The sequence below is a fragment of the Pseudopodoces humilis genome, chromosome 7 (assembly GCF_049639895.1).
Source record: "Pseudopodoces humilis isolate 2021_Gansu_Grassland_sample_001 chromosome 7, ASM4963989v1, whole genome shotgun sequence".
Taxonomy (NCBI): Eukaryota; Metazoa; Chordata; class Aves; order Passeriformes; family Paridae; genus Pseudopodoces; species Pseudopodoces humilis.
In genome coordinates, this window is record NC_142206.1 from 27,190,893 (window position 1) to 27,213,343 (window position 22,451).

The 22,451-nt window shown below is 40.2% G+C and overlaps 1 protein-coding gene across 1 annotated transcript in view; it reads left to right on the forward strand.

Annotated features, from left to right (window-relative positions):
* Nucleotides 1-18,080: 18,080 nt before the first annotated feature.
* MIDEAS (mitotic deacetylase associated SANT domain protein) overlaps nucleotides 18,081-22,451 on the forward strand; it is a 62,681-nt gene continuing 58,310 nt past the window's right edge. The window contains exon 1 of the mRNA XM_005522509.3: nucleotides 18,081-18,145. The gene's annotated coding sequence lies outside the window, so the exon portion shown is untranslated. The remainder of the gene's footprint in view (nucleotides 18,146-22,451) is intronic.

The window sequence follows — 22,451 nt, forward strand, 5'->3', positions numbered from 1 at the left end:
CACTCAGTATAATCTTTGTGAATTAAAGGGGAAGGTCTAGTGTTACCACTCAGGGGCAAGGCTTAAGAACGGGCAGTCTAAAACTCCTATGAAAAGAAAGACTGAAACTTCCCATTTCAGGTATAGGAGAGAAGTGGGAATGATTCCCCCAATTCCAATCTGCAGTCAATGTAACAAAACGGTCTAGATAAGGGGGAAAAGACAATCCACCTTTTTGACATATTATGCGGTTAACCCTTTATGTTACAATAAAGCAAATTTGAAAATGTGTACCATGAGAGGGAAGGTATATTGGGAAAGTAGAAATTTAAAACATGAAAAAAAAAAAAAAAAAAAAAAGGCTTTTTTTAATAATGAACCGATAATCCTTGATTTGTTAAAAAGTAGTGATGACCGAGTATGTTTGCAATTCAACCAAGTATTCTGCTTCTCCAGGGATGAGGAAAGGGTGGACCCTGAAAACAAAATAAAACAACTAACCCTAGAGTTAAAGAGGCAAGAAGCGGAAGCTCGGAAAAAGAGGCTAAAACAGGAGAGGCTTAACTCTCTTAGTGAACATTATGAGCAATTAGAAAAACAATACAGCAATTGGGGGTTGCCAAACCCCAACCAGAATCTTTTCATAGATCTAATGCAAGAAATAGCCACAGAATTAGGTCTATCTAACTGTTAGATCTGTGGCGGTTTAAAATCAGCTGAAAGATAGCCTTGGAAGGGAGAGGGACTAACCCCAGAGTAACTTCTAAAAATGAGAAAGCTCTAAAATATCAAAAACAAAACAAAGACCAGAAGGAAAAGAATTCACTGAATTAGTAGGCTATACCCCGTGTGTAAGCACACTCACGGTGAATTCGGAGAAGCAAAAACAAAAACCTGGCAACCTGAACCACCCGCGGTGCTATTGGAGTCGCTCCGGGGGAATAACTGTGAATAGATGGAAATAATTGAACTTTTACTGGTACAAAAAACTCTGGGGCCAATCCCTTCCATGAGCTAAATAGGATTGAAGGAATATTGAGATGATCCGGCAAAGTTGAACAAGGGTTGGGAAGCTCCTAATAGTATATATTGGATATGTGGAAAAAGGCATACAGCGAGCTACCCAGAAAATGGAAAGGATCCTGCACACTTGGAATAATTCGGCCCTTTTTCTTTACTCTACCTAAAACAGAGAGTAAATCATTGAGCCCCTCTCTTTGAGACATTAAACAGACAAAGGAGGGAATTAAAACAGAAACTACCAATAGCGGGAGGCAACCAGAAGTAGAACGAAGAAGAATGACCTGCCAAAAGGATCATTCAATATTACGGGCCCGCTACTTAGGCAAACGATAGCAGCTGGGGGTACAGAACCCCCATTTATCTCCTCAACAGACTTATCAGATTACAAGCGGTGGTAGAGATAGTTTCTAACCACACTTCAGAAGCCCTAGAACTCCTAGCCAAACAACATTCACAAATGAGAGCTTTTGTGTACCAAAACAGACTAGCTCTCGATTATTTGCTAGCCGAGAAGGGAGGAGTGTGTGGCAGATACAACGAATCCGAGTGTTGTATGGAAATAGACGATTACAGAGAAACAATAAAAGGATTGGCTGCTGAAATTAAAAAAGTAGCTCATGTGCCAGTCCAAAAATGGAATTCAATCCTACAAGCCTCCTGGTGGGACCAGATATTCGGGCAAGGGGCTTGGTAGAAGAAACTAGTATTTTTCATCACTTGTTCAGTTGCCGGAATCATTTTCCTTCCCTGCTTAATTCCTTGCTTCATCAGACTAATTCACTCTGTTGTGCAAGGAATGCAGATTGCCACACTTCCAATTGATCCTGAGAAAGCGCAAGGGAGACCTACTCCTCTCTCTAAACTAATGAAATTAGAGGAGGAAAAAGAAAACGAAAATGTGATTAAAGCCTTAAAGAATTTTGAAAATAAATATAACCTGGCACAAGCATATAGTGAGAATTCGTTAACAGACTGGGAAGAAGATGAATGTGAGTAAAAAAATTATAGTCCTCCCCTGCAGAATTGGATGAAATAACACGAATTTTTAATGTAATGAATTATTAGGTGGGGGACTGTGAGAAATGAACTTGTAAAAATTCGTAAAAAAATCTAAATAAATGTATATAACAATAATGATATAAAATATAAAGTACAGTATGACACACAAGCCCTTCCCAGATCTAGCCACGAATTCCCACTCAAAGGATAACGATCCTAGCCGGCGCCCATCAACAAAAGAATAGACAGGACGCGGCCCATCAAGCTGACAGGAAAAAAAAAAAATCTCCTCAAACTGACAAGGACAGGCTCGGTGACCATCAACGGGGAAGAATAGACAGGACACGAAACATCAAGCCAAAACGGAGAGGCACCGACGAGATATTCATCACCGGACCCGAACACCTCGCCTTGCGGGCTACCGTTGGGGAAAGCCATCAGGTAAACAAAAGGAAAAATCCAGCCGAAATATCCATCGGCTCCAACCCGGATCCAGCCATCCCATCCGGATGGCCTGAACCACAAGAGCCACTCAGAATTTCTTTACATATGAGGAGACTCGGTCCGGACGTCCATTCGACTCTATTCTCCAATGCCAGGAAATCAATTCATACGACAATCAAGGACTGTTGATGAATGGTGCCTGCCTGGAATTTGACCTCAAGGCTAAAAATCCCTATAAAAACCCCGGACAGTCTACCCTCCTTCGTGGATTTGGGAACACCTATACCTTTAGGTATAGACCCCTGTCCACCCAGCGCTGCGCTGTTTGTTTTATTGTGGTTTTCCCTCATTGTTTATTTTTTATAAAAATTGTTTTATAATAAATTGTTTTTATTTAACCCAAATCTGCCTTTGCATTTATAACACAAAGTAATCTAAATTCAAGATTTTGCTGGGCTCATGGGTCGTATTTATGAGTACATGCCATAATAATTCTCCTTTTACACATTGCGATGTTCATGGGTAGCTCGTTCTTGCCAGATATGTGCCTTTTCTTTCTTCTTTTTAATTAATGTCACTATAATAAGTAGTCTTTTAATCTCTGTAGATGAATAATGCAGATGTTGCTTATGTAACTGAAGTGCAGGTGTGTTTTGGCAGTAAAAATTCCCTGGGGCATGCATGAGCTTGAAGTGACAGCAGATTCTTTAGCCTGTGTGTGTAAGGAACAAAGTGATTTGTGAGGTCTCCCAAGAAAAATCCTTCATGGAATCTGTGAAGAGAAATGCTCAGTTAGATTACACAAATCCAGCACAATTTAAATCTTTATTTTTTATGTAGTATGCCTCTAATATGATAGGAAAGTAAGATGTCATCTTCTGCTGTGGGGAAGCATTTTTCCAAGGGTTCAGGAAGTTAGAGAAACATTTTTAATCTATTCTTCATGTTATAAATGCAATGGCAAAATAGGGTTAATATAAAAAGCGATTTATTATAAAACAATTTCAGTCACAAACAACGAGAGAAAAAAACCACAATAAATCAGCGCAGCGCTGGGTGGACAGGGAGACGTCTATACCCAGAGGTACAGATTTACCCAAATCCAGGAAGGAGGGTAGACTGTCCGGGGTTTTTATAGGGATTTTGTGTCCTGAGGCCAAAACTCCGAGCAGTTACTGTTCAACAAAGAGTTTAGATGGCTGGTTGAATGAATTTCCTGGAACCGTGGAACTGAATCAATAGACGACTGGGCAGAGTCCGTTCGCATGTGAAAGGTTCTGAGTGCTTCTTGATTGTATCTTCGGTTGGACTCTCAGGGTGAAGTGTCCAAGTCCGGTGCGGAGTCGATGGATATCTCGGCTGGGCTCCTCTTATTGTCCGGCCTGATTACATCTTCAGTCGGGGTTTGCAGGGAGGGGTGCCCCGGTGCGGTGTCGATGGGCATCTCGGCCTGGCTCCTTTCTTTGTTTAGCTTAATAGTTCGTGTCCTGCTCTTTCTTTCAGGCTGATGAACGTCGCCTAGGGTCGTTACCACTTGAATGGGTAGTTACTGCTGGGTTTGGGGAAATTCTTAGGCCACACTATATTTTATATAATTTTTACATTGTTACAAATACAGTTATATACTTATTTATTCTTTCACAAATTTTTATCCAAGGTTACATTTATCACATTCAGAGACATGAGTATCTGGAGAAAACGTGTGTTTCTCCACTGGTACAGAGGCCTTGTGGAAGAACTTGGTGAACCCTGTGTTCTTGAGTAACAAAACCAGTTCGCTTATCCTACAAATTCTAAAGTACTGTTTCAGGTTGCAGCGAGAAAAATTATTGAAAAGTCATCTCTAGTAGATTTGATATTTCTGGTTTTCTAAACTATTAGTTTACTAGATTTCAGTTAAGTTTCTCACCCTTGTTGCTGAGCCAGGAGACCAGACAATGAGAAACTTCCCCTGTTCACTCGACATAATGTCAGCCAACAGCATGAAGTGCTATTGAGTGTAATTTGAGCTAATCCACATGTGTTTGCATGAAATAACTTAGGAGTTTGCAGTTGATTTGTTCTGGCAACAAAGCTGTGGATGCAGGAACTTGAGGAGAGGACAGGAACACCTTAGGTCATTACAGCCATTGGCAGTGGCTCTTTGAATCAGCATAAGTGATGCAATATATGAATAGAAAAATTATAGCTTGAGACAGCTGCTGATGTTGAACTGAGCTATTCAGCTGACTTCATGTCAGAGTGACATTCTGTGCTGTGGAGCTAGCTTAAAGGTGATTTATGACCAGTCAACTCACTTTTAGCCGAAGATTTTAGAAAGGGTAGACAGCTGGGGAGAGCAAATTTTCATCCAACTGAAGCTATGCCATCCACTTCTGAGCTGATTCTGCTTTTGCAATTTTTATTCATGCAGGTCCTCTTTTGTAAAAAGAAATGAAGCCCACAATGTATCACTTATGGACTGAGCTTATGCACTTATGAAGCATTAGCTTGAGGCAGGGATATTTGTGGGAGAGTTTTGGAGGACACTAAGATGTCCTATGAGACTAAGACCTTCTGATGCTAATTGCTGCCTAATCACAAAGTGGGCTTCATCTGTACAGGTAAGTATAAAGATAAGAAACAATTGCTACTTTTAATGCTAACTTGGTTTTCTGATGTTTCATGCTTCGGAATGTCTCAACCCATCTTTCTTTGTCATAATTTCAAAACCTTCATCTGGGTTCCGACAGGCCAAAGGGCATAGCTAGGATTTGGATTTGCTCTGTCATTAACGATTTTTGTGATGATAAGGAAGTTTTGCTTTATAAACATACTTTGCTAGTCAAAACTACTGATGTTGATATAGGTTTACACAGAAGACTATCTGTAGGACACATCTTGAAGAATCACATTAATTTTAAGGTATAAAAAACTTATTTTGTAAATAAGTGACAAAAGCACACACACACCTTGATATGTGATTTCTGTAAGGAAAACACAGGCTCAAAGTATTTCTCATAAATGTTTGGCCTGATCTTTAACCATCTGGTATTTTATAAAACCTTCTAATACCATAAAAAGTGAGCACAATATGTAATCAATTTAATCTGATACTGATCACTACTGTTTGATCTTCATAAACTTTTATTCATGACTTTGGTTCCTTATCTGTCTGTGCCTTTTCTTCATCCTTAAGGGAAGAAACAAAATACTGAAGTGCTTGCTGCAGAGAATGATCTCCCTGTTGTCTTTATTTTGTTAGTGAGAGTTTCTTAAATCCATTTTGGTGTAACCATTTAATTTTCATAAATGACCAGAGCATTATGTAGATGAAAGTGATCTTGTTGCTGTGCAGTATCATGTCAGGATCACGTCTTTTATTTTTTACTGCAGCACACTTGGGGAAATTAAGAATTTCTATTTTAGAACCACACTGCTAGATAAGCATCCTACGTCTGTGTAGGAGGTTTCTTTCTTTATTGCCTTGTGTGCCATTTCCATTTAATAATATCTCACAGTTACACATTTAAAAAAAGGTTCTACTAGTACTTTTTCTGAAATCTGCAACCAGTGAAGTATTAATATAAGTATGGTTTTTCTGTTATACTCTAAGATTCAGATATGTCTGTTTCAAAATAAAAAGAACTGGAATTTTCCCAATGTAATATAAAGCATTACCACTGAAAAATTAAAAATAAAATGTTGTTGTTATGGCCTGTAGTTGTTGTATATATTTTGTAGTGCAAAATTGTAATTCAAAACAGGAAAGATCAAAGTGTTTTTAAACGAAGAATACTGATAACCTTGAAAGTATTTCTTCTTACTGCTGGCTTTTCCAATTTGTCCAAAATGTACTGCCAGATCTGAAAAAAAAAGTTATTAAATGCAAGTTATCCCTCATTTTTATTTGTTTCACAACCTATGTGCATGGAAATTTGCGATGTTTAATGAAAAGAAATCTAAATTTGTCATTTAGAAAGAACTGAGTTTGTTATAAACTAAGCTGCATTATGTGAGACTCCAGTATACTAGACAATCCTGAAAAATGTGGCAAAGGAGGATATGTGATCACAAAAGCTCAAATGACTTATTCAGAACACAAAATGATCCTTGTACAATCAAACTTGAACTGTGCTATGTTTCTTTAGTTAAAATTGCTGGCAGCAAATGGTCAAGACAAGTGTTTCTGTCTGAATCAGGGACAGAAAACATATGAGCACCATTTGTTGAAAATGCTACTGATTGCTGCATCGGAGCAAGAGGCAGCAGTGGGTGGCAGACTGTGCTGCATAGTGAAATCCTAACATTAACAGAATACTTCATAGCATTACTATTCTTTTTCATAACTGAAATTCAAATTAGTTGGAAAACTGTATTTTTAATTAATGCACCCTAATTCTAGAAGAGCCAGTGCTAATGGCTTATAGAAGCACAAAAAGAAATGGGTCCTCTAGAATCAGAAAAAAATTGTTCGTATGAGGGATGTGTATAGGGCTGTGGGAAGTCATGCACAGTATATGTAGTGTAGCTTCCTTGTAAGACTCCTTGGTATGCTAATCCTTGATCAAATAGAATTGAAAAATCCATGTTGTAGGATTCAACCTAACTGGAAAAACACATTTGGGGTGTAGATAAAGATGAAAGCAGATGAAAGGAGAATAAAGGTAGGTGGAAACAAGGAGGAAAATGAATGAGGAGGAAGATGCTTCTGAAGGAACTTTTCTTGCATGAGCATCATGTTTCTGCAGTGCTATTTCTGAAAAGCAAGTACTGGTTTGTCAAAGACAACTAAGTAGATTTGCAAACTCTCAAGATAACCAAAGGCATATTTTTGGAGCTTTGTGTAGGGCTTGTTTCAGAACTGCTGGATATTAGTAGAAAACTTCTCATCCATTCAGTATGTGAACATTCTGGAAATACAGCACTTGGTTGTTATCAGTCAATTATTAATGACTATGATATCAGTAAATCAGCTGTTGTGTTCAGCTGGGCTATGAATGGGCATTTACAGAGACATTCAGCTGCTCCCTCTCAGGAAAAGAAGAGGGATCAGTAAGCACAGCTGGCCTGAACAGAATTAATGGTGCCACTTACTGTATTCTAGGAGACTGTACTTGCCCTTATCGTGGGTAATAAAGTATTTTATTGAACATGTGAAACTTAGACAACAACTGTTCTCACTCTGCTAAATAGCTGCAGAATAACTGTGAGGGTTGTCTTTTAGAGAGTGATCAACAAATGGTAACTGGAAGGGCTGGGGAGGATATGCAAAACTGGCTTGAAATTATAACTGTGCCCTGTATCTTACCCAGAATAGCTGGTAGGCAGTAAAGAGGCTTTCTGCCATTTCTTAATGACAATATCTCAAGGCATTTTTGGGATATAATTTACACACCTACTGAGGAAATGAGAGCTTGTTTGGATGCCTTTCTTTCTGTTTTTTGTGCAGCTTTCTGTGGTGTGCCATGCAAGGTAGTACTAATAGTACACACCTCTAGATCACTTAATGGGTACTGGCTTTGCAAACACTGCAAGTCACATTAATTTTAAATATAATCATGAACGCAAATTGTCAGGAATAAATAGGCTATATCTTAGTTCTGGCAAAAATGTTGAGTGTTTTAACCATAGCAATACATGACTGGTTGGAGATACTGGGTCTACAAATCAAGGAGCTTGTGATAAGTGGACTTGTCCAAGTGAACTTGGGAAATTATTTCTACAAATAGTCTTTTCTCGCTGTTTCAAGCACCACAATTTAGGGGCTGAAATGAGCTGACAGAATTTTGTTTGGATGTCAGAGAAATGAAATCTGGATGCTGTTCTCCAGAGCAAACTGGAAGAATCGTAGCTGAGGGTCTGCTGGTGATATTTGAATGACGGCTGATGAATCTAATACTGAAGTGCATGCAGTAGGAGAGAGTTATAATTTTTAATAACAATACTCTTCAAAAATATGTTCCTGTTTAACTCCATTATCTAATTTTTTATGTCCTTGTCAATTTCTGTGTGTGCTTCCTGCACAGCAAGTCTCCACTCTGCAATTAGAAAATCATCTTTCATAATGAATTATTGCAGTGTTTTGTTGTTATGAAGTTCTCTTTATTGTCTTCTGTGTTGCTTTGAATTTCTGATGTGTACTGCTCCTCAACCAACATACATCTTTCAAGAGCTTCCACTAACCTTTCTCCAAAAGGAAGAACACCCCAAAGATCCAACTGTTGTAGTCACCTGAACTGAACAGCAGTAACATTTGTTTTCTTAGTGGTACAGATGTTAAGACTGATGATCCTATAACTCGGTAACTTTTCCTACTATTCACAGTTTCAAGATAAGAGGAGGTTTGCAGGTTGTCTGTGTGGTTGGTGTTTTGTGTGATTTTTTGTGTGTTTTGTTTTTTTCTAAGTTGGGCAGGTTTTTTCCCCCTGCAGTGTTTGGATGCAGATTTCCTGAACCACTTCCCATTCTTGAGAAACTCTAGAAGTTTTCTATATCTTTTCTGTGATGCACATTGCTATGTGAAGCCCAATGTCATGATTCTATGGTGACATAGACTCTTGTTCGTGGACAGTGGATTTGCTACTTCCTTCCTTGAGCACAGTGGATTTCTGCTGTTTCTTGTTATTAGAACAACAAAGACAACATATTCAGAACACTTCTTGTGGGGAAGAGATTCTGCTGAGAACAAAAGAGTGATTGCTTTTTTTATTGCTTGAGCAGTAGTGATACTGGAGTAAACCTCTCTCATACATATGAGGGAAGAGTAAAGAAACTAACTTACAAGTACATATAAACAGACACTATGGTAAATCCAGCAAAGACAGAATACTCTGCTATTTGAATACTTTCTCCATGGTTCATGATCATTCATCGACCATGTGTATTTCCTGGCTCTTCTACTGTAGATCTTGGTTACGCTGCCTTCCTCCAGATAATATCCTTTTCTTTCTCAATCCACTCTGGCTTCAAGGAGCTGGAGAAATCCCTGCAGGAGCAGGGCTGGGGGGAGATGAGGGAGGAGCATGGATTTGCAAGGGAGGAAAGATCCTCTTTAGTTTGTAGGAGGGAAGGGTTTTGAAAGTACTTGCAAAATGTCTGAGATGCATTGATAAAAAACTTCATTGCTTCCTGTTGGAATTGCTGCATTTTCTTCAGGCTGTGGCAGTCCTGAAGATATATGTTTCTAAGATATGTGTGGCTAACAGGAAATGTAAATAACGCTCAAATGCTCAGTGGACCATATACAGAATATAACTGCATCCATATTTGGGAAGCATTCCTGCCTTGGAATACCATATTCTAGGTAGGGCTCTTGATATGAAATTTTGTTTTATGCCCTATGTAGAAATAGAAAAAATTGTTGTAGATTGTACGACCAATACAAGCCTTTTAAAGTTTCCATTGACAAGAAAAAAAAAATTTGTAAATTTTTCTATTAAAAAAGAATAAGGGGAGGAAAAAAGAACAAGTTTCATAATGAGATTTGTACTAATAAACCTAAAGAGAGTAACTGAATTAATTTTCCTTTTAATGGAATATTCTATGTACTTTATGCTGAAAATAAGGAATATTCAAAGATCATAGAGATAAACAGACCAGCTGGTTGGGATAGGTCACAACTTGGTATTGGAAAGAATCATGGAGAACTGCCAAAATACTACTGGAGTCCAGGTATGGAAATCAGTATGATGCAACTTGCCCGTGAATCCGAGAATAAAAACTGCACAGCAATTCATCAAAAATGCTACAGCGTGATGGTGATGACAGAAGAAGCTGCAGCCTGGCTTGCACCAATGCAAACTTCCAGTGCAGGCAAGTGCAGAGTGACAGAAAAGAAGGATTAATGAGTAGAGGGGCAGATAAGGTCATCAAGGTGCATAATTATGTGGTTGCAGATTATCCTCTGCATTTGGTACATGCCTGTCACATATGTTTTATTTATACATGTTGGTGTCTCCCACTGTGGTTTGTATTCTCTTGCTGTTCTATAATTTATTTATGTGATGGAATAGGGATGAATCCTCATGAGAGAGTACCATGGGCTACCAGTGGAATCTGGTGTTACCAAATGCTTGCTTTTTGATTCCCCTGCTGCCCCTAGATTTATGCAGCATATGTTTCAGTTTAATTGCAATGCTACTGAGGCACTAAAACCTACTTGGGCTGAAAGTTTCCTGAACTATTGTAAGTGTTGAATTATTTGAAATGGGCTTTGAGATTGCTGCTTGTAATATATCAGCTAGTGTAGCTCAGAAGAAGTTCCTAGTTATGTTCTCCGTAAGAAATTATTTTAAGGTGCTCTTCTATGCATGCACTGACCCATCCCTCGTAACTCCAGAGGGATATCTTTTGTTAACGGGCCAGCTGTTAAAACCAGGTGTGGCAGTGTTCTTCATCTCCTCCATGACCCATCCTCCCTCCAGGGGGATATCTTCTGTTAATGGGCCATTGAGTCTCACTGCATGACTGATAAAATTACATCATCCCATTGTGAGATGCTCCATCCAGAGGGAGGAGCCGACCTGGATATAATCTGACATTTAGAACACCACAGTCAGCCTTTTCCACTGGATTTCCAGAGGAAGACCAGACCGTTCTACACCACCACTGGACCTCCAGAGGAAAACTACACCGTTCTACAGGATCACTGCTTCAACAGAACCACATTTGTCACTCCAGGAGGACTGCAGCCACCACTTAATTGGAGCGCTACCAACAACACCCTGACCAACAGGGTGTCAGGTTGTATTCTGTCTCTGTCAGTGTTTTTTGTACTGCTGCATTTTATTTTAATTTTCCTATTAAGTTGTAGGGTGTTTTTAATTCATACATACTAGTAAAAACCTGTTATTCATACTCCCATATCTTTGCCCGAGAGCCCCTTAATTTCAAAATTATAATAATTTGGAGGGAGGGGGTTTACATTTTCCATTTCAAAGGAGGCTCCTGCCTTCCTTAGCAGACACCTGTCTTTTCAAGCCAAGACAATGTTATACAAAGACAGAAAAATAACACAATTTATTGTTTCAAATTCCAGTCTTTATTTCTGTTATTACACTAAATTCAAGCAAGCTGTGAATATTACTTTGCAGTACATGCTGTCACTATGTCTTTTCTTGTTCATTTGTTGTTGTTAGTACTCTGAGTGCTTCTAGGGGGTTTCTCTGCCTGGGCTCGAAGCCAGCTTAAAGAAAGCACAGCTGGTTATCTTGGGGAAGGAAAAACAGAAGAAGTTTTAGTGGGAATTACCTGCCAAAACAAGCCTCATGGGGGGCTTCTGCCACATTTTCTTGGGACTGCTTTGAGCTGAGGCTCTTGCATGTGTCTCTGCCTGAGCTACGTTGTAGCTGCACTGCGATCCTGGCTATGCCTGGCACTTGATCTTGGCGCCTCAAACTTTTCTACCCCCTTAACTTAAGCCTGACCTCATCCCACGGGGGTGCCTGATGTCCTGGGTTTTGGAATGCCCCTCTGGCCTGCCCTCCTTCTTCACTGAGTGTAGTGAGGGATCAGCCCTGCCAGCCCTAGGAATCTCCTTGGCTCCTGGCCCTTGGGGAGCAGCCCCTTGATGCTTCCTGAGAGTCATACACTTAAGTCTTAAACAGAGTACCTACTACCAAAAAGAATATTTATATTTTAATTTCTTGACAGTCTTGCATATATATTTCACAGAAACTGTGGGACTACTCTCATATTTTATAAAACATTCACTGTGAAACCAGTGTGGTGCAGGGATTGATGCAGGCTCCTGAAAACAGGTCTACAAACTTCCAAAACTCCAGAGTTTCGGAAATGACTACACATCAGTAGTAGCTAAGCGTGTTCCTTTAAAGGATGCTGCACTCTTGTAATGCATAATGAGAGGTAAATTCCGAAAAGAAATCTCTTACAATTGTAGCCATTGAACCATTTAGTGATTATAGCATTAAAAATATGTATTAGGATTAAAAATTTACATATGCCTACCAGTTCTTGATATTTCTTGCCATGTTTTTCTGGACTATTTCCACTGATCTGAAGTATTCTGGATCTTGTGGAGAGCTACTCGTCCATGGACTTTTCTCAAAGTAGTAGTATTATTATTCCTGCTATCTAAGTTATAATGATAAATAGCTAAATAGAGTTAAAGAATTTATGGTGCTTTACATTTTCAGAGTTCTAATATATATCGTTCTAATTAGGAACGGCAAAAAGAACGACATAGACTCTCAAGGAGTCAGAACAGGAGAATTCCCTAGTTTATTACTTCAGGCCTGTTTTATAGACAGATACGTGGAAAGTACAGAAAGGAAACTCTTTTTGGTTAGCAAATCAACACATCACCATCATTGGTCAGTGGGGCACAACACCCCCTGACTTTCTCTTGCAAGGAAAACAAGAGGACAGACAAACAGCAACTGGCAGTTTTTTTCTGTCTCTGAGGATTGTTTTGAAATCCTCCTATGAATTTCCCAGGCAGGACTGAGAGGCCATGGGGCCTGCAGCCTGCTCCAAAGCTAGCATCCACATATATATATATTCATTAGTTCATTTTCTAATTGTTCCTCTCACAAGGTATGTAAGAAAATACAATCCATAAATATTTAAGAAAAAATCAGAGTCAGCTTACAGACAGCTTTTTAAAAAAATAATTTTATTATTATTTTTTAATATCATCCTCCTTAAGGTAACTTGAACCTAATTTTCAGGGGGCCTTGTGTCACTATTCAGTCAATTGAACAGCAAGAAATATTTGGTGTCCTATTGTATGTGTAGATCGGTGACACTTTGGTGATGGGGTACCCTGGAGTTTAGTACAATCTGCATATTTAGCCCCTAAAATACAGGAAAGATGTAGTGTGACAGAAGAGTTTATGTGTGGATGTGAGCGTTTGGAGCTAACCAAAACTCAGCTATCACCATGTGGCCTTCAGTTCACCACTTAGCTTCTTCAAATACTGTATTTTTCTCAGTTTTAGTCAACTATGTTACCACAGACTGTTGTTTGTAAAACAAACAAACAAACAAATAATGTGCATTCTGGGAAAAGCGATAGTACATGCAGAAAGACTGCAAAGTCTTTTTAAAGCTACACAACCTATCAAAATTAGGAATAAAGGTTCAACAGTCCCAGTTTTCAGAATGCCACATAATTTGGTACTTCATAGATTCCTGCACTGCCTTTCCCAGCATGACATCTGAGCTTCTTTCAGTAAGCAGAGTGAATAGCTTTGTTTTGCACATGGTTTCTTCTCTAATCCACAGTGTCCCTCCTTCCCTTTCCCTCATGCAACAGGGTCTACTCCTGGTTCTAGGGAGTCAGGTTATGATACACTGTCTATGCATATGCATATGTATTTACACATGCATGCTCTATAAATACATGTATTTTCTCCCCAGGTTGATTAAAGAAGATGAATCCTCCTCAAATCTTGCTTGAGTAAAATGTCTTGATTTTAAACCCAGATATGAAGAGTAAAATATAGATACGAGGGTTTTTTTCTTTTTGAAAACTCTTTTAAATAAGCCAGATCCCCTCTTTGCAGACATCCTCTCTGTCTGCATCAAGTTTCCCCAAGAGAAGTGGTGCCCTAGCATAATTAAAATGAAACAACTTGAGTGGTTAATTCTGACAGAGATCGTAGACAGACATTGGTATTGGAGAAATTAAAATTTCTCATATTAGAGGGTAATTGGTCTTGCATAAAAACATTTTTATAAACATTTTCTCCTGTAATAGTGCTGGCAAATAGTGACTATGAGGGAACTGCTTTCTTTGTAATCAGGCTGATGGTCTTCTAAATTCAGAACCTCAAAACGAAAGCCCAACAAACCTGAAACAGATATAATCACTCGTATTTCCTATAAGCAATTTTCAAGCTATTTAATTTAATTAAGTCTCCTCTTATGTGAATTAAGGGGATTTGCTTCTTGAATCAGTCAGGTTGGAGGAGATTTTGAGAGGTCACCAGTTCAATCTCCTGCTCAAAGCAGGGTCAACACTGAAATCAGACAATGTTGCTCATTGTTACACTATCCTCACTAGCCGGTTGAAATGACCACTGTTTCAATTAGCCTCTCCTTGCTGAAGACATCTGTTCCAGCCCCTGACCATCTTGACTTTCTACTGACTCGTTTATTAACATCTTTTTTATACTGTGATGCCCAAAAATGTACATGGTATTGTAGGCACAGGCCACCCAAATCATGAGTAAAGAGGAATAGCCATTTCCCTTGAACTAGTCCAGGTTTTCTTTCTGCAGAAATGCTGTGAGCCTTCACTGCTGCCTGGTGGTTTTCCCCACTGTCTACCAGTACCCCAGATCTTATTCAGCGGCACTATGTGTCCTGCCAGTCCCAGCCTATGCAATGGCAGGTCAGGCTGGGCAAAATACACGGCTTTGCGTTAGTCTGTGTTGAACTTCACGTGGTTCCTGTCAGTCCATTCTCTGGTTTGTCTAGAGACAGCTCTGCCCCTGAGCATTGAATACATTTAAGGGATAAACACTGCAGCTATTCATTACAGGTTTATGCTGACATTAATATTTTTAAATAAAAATCACATCCTACTGAAATTTTAGAGGAAATTTCAGTGTGATTATGAGGTGGAAGCTTTAGGCTTATTAGAATTTGAAACTCTTATTACAAAGGGTGTAAATACTTTCTTATTAGCTATAGTGCTTAAGACCTTCATTTTATGCTTAATTTCAGGGAGAACTAATTGTTCCATATTGTCTCTCATCGTACTGGAGCACAAGTTCAACTCCTTAGAGCTACAAAGAGGATGGGGCCTTGGCTCTACTCTGACCTGGTGAAAAGAGTGCCACCTACTGAGCCTCTGTCTTGGATTGCAAATTTAAGCATGCAAAGCATAGTCTTTAATCCAAATTCTGACTCAGTGCAATCCAGTGTATTAATAATATGAGTTGATGTTGTTACACTACAAGATGTGTCTGTACAAGCCAAAGAAAACTAAGATTTTATGTGCTGATAGCTAGGAGATCTTCCAATCTCCTTCAGTGTAGTAACAAAATGATGATGTTACAGGGAATATATGTGTATTTAGTTTTGTCACAGTAAAACTGATAGAAGTGCAGCCATAATGTAGTTTCAGCATATGCTGAGAAAAGGAGAAAGAGAAACTTTTAAAAAAGCATAGCAAAGGCTGTTACTGAAAAGAAGAAAATTATGATGGCTGGTTCTGGAAAAGATGTAATGACCATGTAATGTGAGGAACAGAGAAACAATTGAAGAGTGTATAACTGTAAAATCCTTACAAAACACTCCATAAAACTTTTATCGTTTATATAAACACCATGGTGTCTTTCAAGTGTGTTTCTTCTATTTTAGATCTATAAAATAGTTGGTGTACCTACCTGCTTGCTTGTTTTTGTTCTCATCCCATTTGGTATGTTTAGGAAATACAGTCATCCTTTCCTATAGATTTTGCATCTTACTGAGTTTCAGCTTTGTTCTTGTGAGCATGTCTGTTGTCTTGTATGTTGTCATGTATGTTGTCTTTGGCTCAGCAGGATTCCTATCTACCTGATAAATTATTTAGGGGGCAACTATCAAACCCAAGAAGTTAAAGTATCTCCTAGAGCAGGGTAGAAAGCACACTCCCTGCTCTGCGCAATGTTAGCTTCTGTAGCCGGATGATGATGTTTCTGCCATTGTCTACTGCTTTTACGTGATTAAGTATTGTGAAACACAAGATGCTGCTCATCATTTTGCTCCCAGCCTCCAAACAGGTGAAGTACAACAAGCATTTGTTCTGTCTGGAGTAGAGGTGCACTTTGCTGTTAGAATATGATTTACAATCATAGAAGACTGGTGGGCTTTGGGTTTATTTTTGGTTGAGTTTGGTTCCCCCCCTCCCCATGACAGTTGACTTAAGTAATTTCAATCTCTTCAATATCTGATGTGCTTCGTGGGAGGCAGTGATTGCCTAACACAACAGAGAGGAAATAACTCGTTTATTGAATCTCTCTTTTCAATCTTCATTAGGGCAAATTAAACTAATGAGTTGGATGCCTTTGGGTACAGCAAGTTATTATATGTTCAATAATTTATGTTTGCTTTACATGCTAGGTAATTTTTGAACATCTGGGAATATTCTTTCTGTACTGATTTAAATAGTTATTGACCTATGGTTAATGTCTATCGGGAGTTTGGAAGAGCAAATGTATTAATGGCGCTACAGCAGAGTTTTCCTTGAAGGTCCTATTGAGACAGTGTTGCATCAAATGATACCTCTGCTTGTGAAAGAAAAAAAACGTTTACCAGTAGTACCTGTGGCTACTATTTTGCTCTTCACCACCATGTGTCTCGCTCTTATCCTCTGCACCATGACAGGAAAAGATTGGGTGTGGTAATTGGACTGCTGACCTGGGACTCATCAGCATAACCTGGTTATGCATCTGTAGTCATGGGCAAGTCATTTCTCTGGGCTCCTGCTTCTACACATCTTGAGCTCCCCTGCTAAAAAGTTCTGCAAGGAGCTATTGTGAAAGAAACATGAACTACAGTGAGCAGTGCAGAAATTGCTTCTATATTTCACTCTATAAGGCAATATATGCTGGGAGGGAAACTACCCTGCTTGTCAGGAAAAAAAACCACCAAAAACCCAGCAATGCTGCTGCCACTGACTGACCTGAGCCTGGATGAAGGTAAACACGTGGGAATGCGCACGTTGTTGAAAAACATTTGGCATTTTTGTGTTGCTCGACATTTCACTGAATTGAGTCTAATCTGTGAATGCTGTCTAAAGGTTATTTTGTAATCAAAAGGTTTAATTGATTGTTAACAAACTCGAGTAGCAGAGCAGTCTACAGAGGGAGCAATGACAAAGCAGCTTTTTTATTTCCTGCCTTAGCAGGGTAGAGTAGCGTGCCTGCATTTGTCAGCACACCGTATTTTTTATTCATGGACCAAGGCAGCAGAGGAAGCCATAATCCAGAAGAGGAGCTGGACATGTTTAGAAATCTCAAAAGCATGTGCTCTTGTGATAGTAAATTTCAGGTGTTGGTAAAACAGCCAACAGTACAGATATGACCTGAGGATTTGCATTAGACTAAAATACTTTCTCCCTTGTTTTTTTTCCCTACTTTTTCCTCTGAAAAAGTGAGAAAAAGGACCGAAAGGGGGAAGCAGAAAAGCATGTTTTCCTTTGGTACAAATGTTTCCTTAAAAACCAAAAGCTCTGTTTTTCTTTAGAGAGAAAGGACACAAAACCTGATCTCGCTGTATTAGCTGGCTCTGAACTCAGGGCATCAAAGAGCCGCTTTCCGCCTGGTGTCGGACACGGCACTATTTTGCAGGGCTTGGCTTTCAAATCAAGACTGCAAACTCCCTGCCCGCCCCTCACTCGTTGGGGATTTCCTCTCCTTCGTTGCCAACAGCAGCGACAGCCAAGTGCAGAAGGTCAAGCCGAGATCTGTGGACAAGGGCAGGGGGCCCAGGCCCGTGCAGGGATGAGGCGCTGAGGCCGGCGGGGAGCTGCGCCGCGGAGGGACGAGGAGGAGGAGGAGGAAAGGCGGGAGGAGGAGGAGTTGAGGAGCCCGGGCCTGGGAGCCTCCCCGCTTAACGCACTAGGAAGTGACGCTTTCGCTGAGTCCCGGAGAGAAAGAAACAAAGTTTGTTGGTTTTTTTTTTTTCCCCTCCTTCTTCCCTCCCGCCCCCCCTCTGCAAAGAGCCGCTCCACGTTCCCCCGCGGCGCCCGCCGTGCCTGGCTGCGCAGGTGAGCCAGCACGTTCTCTTTCTTCCTTCTCCTGTTTTCCCCGCGTTTATTATTTTATTTTTTTTTTTAATTTGCACGATTTGCTTCCGTTTTCCTGCCATTTTGGAGAGGGGGTGTCTTTCCTGGAGCTTTTCTTTTGGGGGTGGTGTTGCGTGCTTTGTGGGTGCTGGGTGCAGGATGAGGAGCAGAAGTACCTGTGGAGGTGACGGGGGCGGCTGGCTCCGTGCCCGGGCCGCGCAGCCCCACGGGGCTGGGGCAGCGGCGCTCCCGGCCCGCCTGCTGCGGGGGACCAGGCTCTGCTGCTGAGCCATCGCCTCCTGCCGTACCCGGAGTTGTTAGGAGCGCTCCGGAGGGGTTTCTTGGCGGCTGCCTGGCTGCGGCAGCGCTTTCAGCATGTGTCTGTGTCCGGGTGAGCTGCCCGCGGGTGGAATTTTGGGGGGTTGGTTTGGGGCGGGGGGGAGGTTCTGTTTACTCGCGGCGTGGCGGAGCCGGGGCAGCCCGGTGTGTGCAGGGGCCCCGGGTGCTGCGGGGGAGCCGCCGAGTCCCGGCCGCCGTGAGCGCGCATCGCGCCGAGGGTCGGGTCGCTCTGCTGGGGTTTACGCAGTGGAGGAGGGTAGGGAGGAATTTGTTAGATAATTTTTGAAAAATCCCGTGCTCTCAAGTGTACAGCTCTTTTCTGGCAGCAACTGTAAAAGACCGATTCGTTGCAGTTTAGCAGTAAAAGCTGACAATACACCTACGCGCGTATGTGAGAGTCTTATATAATACTTACAGGGTTTTTTTTTAACAGGCGTAAGCAGGATTTATTTTTGGTTTGTAAAGTCTTGTGTGGTTGCAGCTTGCAGAATTAGCGAAATATTCTATTTGCTCAACAGAGGTTTACTTTACATTCTTTTTAAAACATCTATTTTTTTTTTTTAATGATAACTTGATTACCTTCCGACTACGTGTTCTGAACTTAGTGTAAAGGCCATCTGTACTGGAGCAAGCAGTTAAGGGAGGGGAGGAGAGAAAAAGAAATGTCCTAATGCAGAGACTATTAGGTTGTTTAGAGGGCGAGACTGCAGTTCCAAGCAGCAACAGCAGCAGCTTTATGACTGTGTGTAATTACAGAGTGATTGCATAGGACAGCATTGTTGGAACGAATACGTATACACAGGCTATTGTGCAAGATTTCTGTACCGAACAAAACCTAGTTTTGCATTGCAAATGCTAAAAAGAGAATGTGTTCTGCAGTGAACTGCCACGTTCCTCTTAGACTGACCTCTTCGTAGAACTAGAAGAGGAAGGTAGGAGAAGTGGAGTGAGGCTGATATCAGAAATCACAGATCTGAAACACTCAGCAGAAACGCCACTAGTAGTTTCTGAAATCACAGCAGAGAGAAATTGAAAGCTCATTTGAATCTGCGGGTTCGTGTTTCCAAAGTGATTATATAGCAGGTGAAATCCAAGCAGCTTTGCTACAGTCCTGCACGTTTAGAGCAATGATTGCTCTGGTCTAATTTTTTGTGTACCTGTGTGGGAAAAAGACCCACGTTAAAATAAGCAGTTCAGCTAGCTTGCTTGGAAATGGAGAGAAGAGCACTGGGGAGAGTTTCTGTGTCAGGCCACAAAAACTTAGAGCTTGAAAGAACTACCTGACCAGAGATATGCTGAGAGCATGCTTTTTCAACTTTATCTCAAAAGTTGCATCTGATTCAGTGATATTGCAGGCAGAGCTAGCTAAGGGATAGTATGAGGCACTGAGAAATTGAGCCACTGACACTATTAGTAAGGCTTTTAACTAAGACTTTAAAGAACATCATAATTTTTCCAAAGGTTTTGTGAGTACAACTTAAGGTCCCTTAGATTTGTTTTTCAAAAATGCTGGTCACCTGTTATTTTTATCAGCTTAGTTTTGAGAGTACTTGGAATTTATGGCATATCAGATCTGAAAGATTTCAGATCTGGTGCTCAGAAACTGGCCTTTCTAACATTAGAGACAATTTTCTAGAAGTGTTATGTTCAGCTGTTATAGCTGATGTCTTAATAAATGCCATAAAGACTTGTAAAGTATTTTAAGCACTGCAATGAAACTTATTATAAGAACAGAAAGCTGCTTTAAATTTTTTTGTTGTTCAACTGAAACATATTTTAGCTGAAGACACATATCATCTTATTATTGGTAGTTTTCTCAGTTATCAAGAAAATGCTTCATGTAAAATGTATGTGGCTTTGTAAATGAAGAATGAAGGGATCTGCTGACAGTGTCTTTGTGTTTTGTTTTTTTCTGGTTTTTTTTGTCATTTGGTCAAACTATCTTAGTGATCCTTCTGTAAATTTATTGGAGCATTTTGTTTTAATAAAACATATTACACAAATATATGTTAACCCATGCATTACTGTCATGTCCTACTTGTAGATTTTTCTTGAAATTGTACTTAGTATCTTGACTGGCTTGTCAGTCTATGTTATACTGGATGTTTTAATGTCAAAGTTACCTCTGGAGTAGTTCTCAAAAGATTTCTTGAATCATTTGTGGTAGTGATACAATATAATCATTCTTTATGCTAAGTCTTCTGGTTTTCACAACCAATGTGGTAGGAGAGAGTTTTTGGCCTTGTATACAAAGGAGTAGGTAACTTGCGTGTCCTTGAGTTGTCCTGTGGTTCTCAGTGGAATTAGTCATAGATATATATACATTTATGTTCATGTTAGCAAAACAAAGGTGTAGCTGTGCAAGCCTTTAACCCATCCAGGTGCATGTGGTGATATGAAATGATGAGGACTGTAGCACAATGCAAGCTTTTCAAAAGCCTGCATAAATGCTCCAAATGTTAGTTTACCTTTATGTATTTTCACTCTTATGATCACTTGTCAGTGGTGGCTGCAGAACCACAGGAGATATTTTCAAGCCTGTCATCCCTTTCATGATACTCTTCTGTCAAGCTGCTAATCAAGCCCTTAAGTTGCCCCTGTCTTGAGGACATGCAGCATTTCTTTGGAAATGGCCACCTTGAATGGTGTGTGTGTGGAGGTGTGCCCAGGCATGTAAGGAGACAAGAGGGTGTGCCATGAATCCCAGTGGAAATCTGTCTAGCATGTGGCCCTGTTTGCAAAAGTGTGTGTGTTTTCTGTATGCTTAGCACTCCTTGAAGGGTTTCGACTCAAGAAATTTACATAGTTTTCTGTTGTGCTTAGGTAAACATTTAGCAAACACTTTTTTTAATCCACTGATCAAATTGTGGAATGCAAATGTTGGCAAGAGCTAATTTTTTTGTTGTTTCATTTTTTCTAAACACTCCCTCCAAAATAAAAAGAAAACACCGAAAATACAAAAACCCTGTTTTTTTGGGTTTTTTTTTTCTGGTCTGGAGCATTGCATAAAATCTTAGTACTGGTTGCAGTAAATTACAATTTATGCTAAAATGAAATGTAGTAAATATGAATGTTGTCTCCAGTGCAAGAGACATGAAGTGAGAAATAAACCACTTTTCTTTGAGTATTCATAGTGTGAAATGGGGAGATGAGGAAGGCAGGAGCTCTGGTGGTAACGTTTTGCAATACATGCCCAAAAAGCTGCAGGTTCTGGCACGGGCAAACCAAGGCTCATGAGTCACATCCAAAGGGAAGACTTGTCACTGAGCAATTTGTAAATAGGAGGGATGAACTGCTAATTCAAGGAAATATCCTGAGGACCTTCCCTAATAATTGCAAGTGTGGCAGAGAGCTTTATGTCAGACAGGAGTTGCTTGTACTTGGAATCACACGTTCCCCCTGGTGTGATTTGAGCCTTCAGACTAAGAAATCCTCATTATCTGTTAGAGAAGTCCCTGAAAGAGGTGGCTGGTCAAGTAATAATTTAAGTTTTTGTAGCTACATAGCAGCCACTTGCATTCCGTGCAGAAGCTCCTTGGCAGCTCCAGCAGCTCGCGGTGCACAAATGGCACACAAATGTGTCTGCAGCAGGAGGCTGCTCAATGAGCGCTTCACAGCGCTTTCCACTTCTGTTCCTGAGTGGTCTCCAGCTGTAGCCCTTAGTGCTCTGCTGATCGACCCCAGCGACTGAAAAAGTTATGAGGAAAAGCTCTACTCTGCGCACCGGGAAAAAGTGTGAATATGTGCATTTTGAATGCAGTCAGTGTCCAGGTATTTAAGAGCAACCATTCAAATGTGGATGCAGGGATTATTTTGGTAATTAATTCTTTGCTTTTCAGGCTCTCTTGATGCTTTTTATTGTGTTTTGTGCAACTGACAGCTACCAGATAATGAGGCTTAAATTAATATAATACATTGATTTGTATATAATATGATGTACAGATATTCT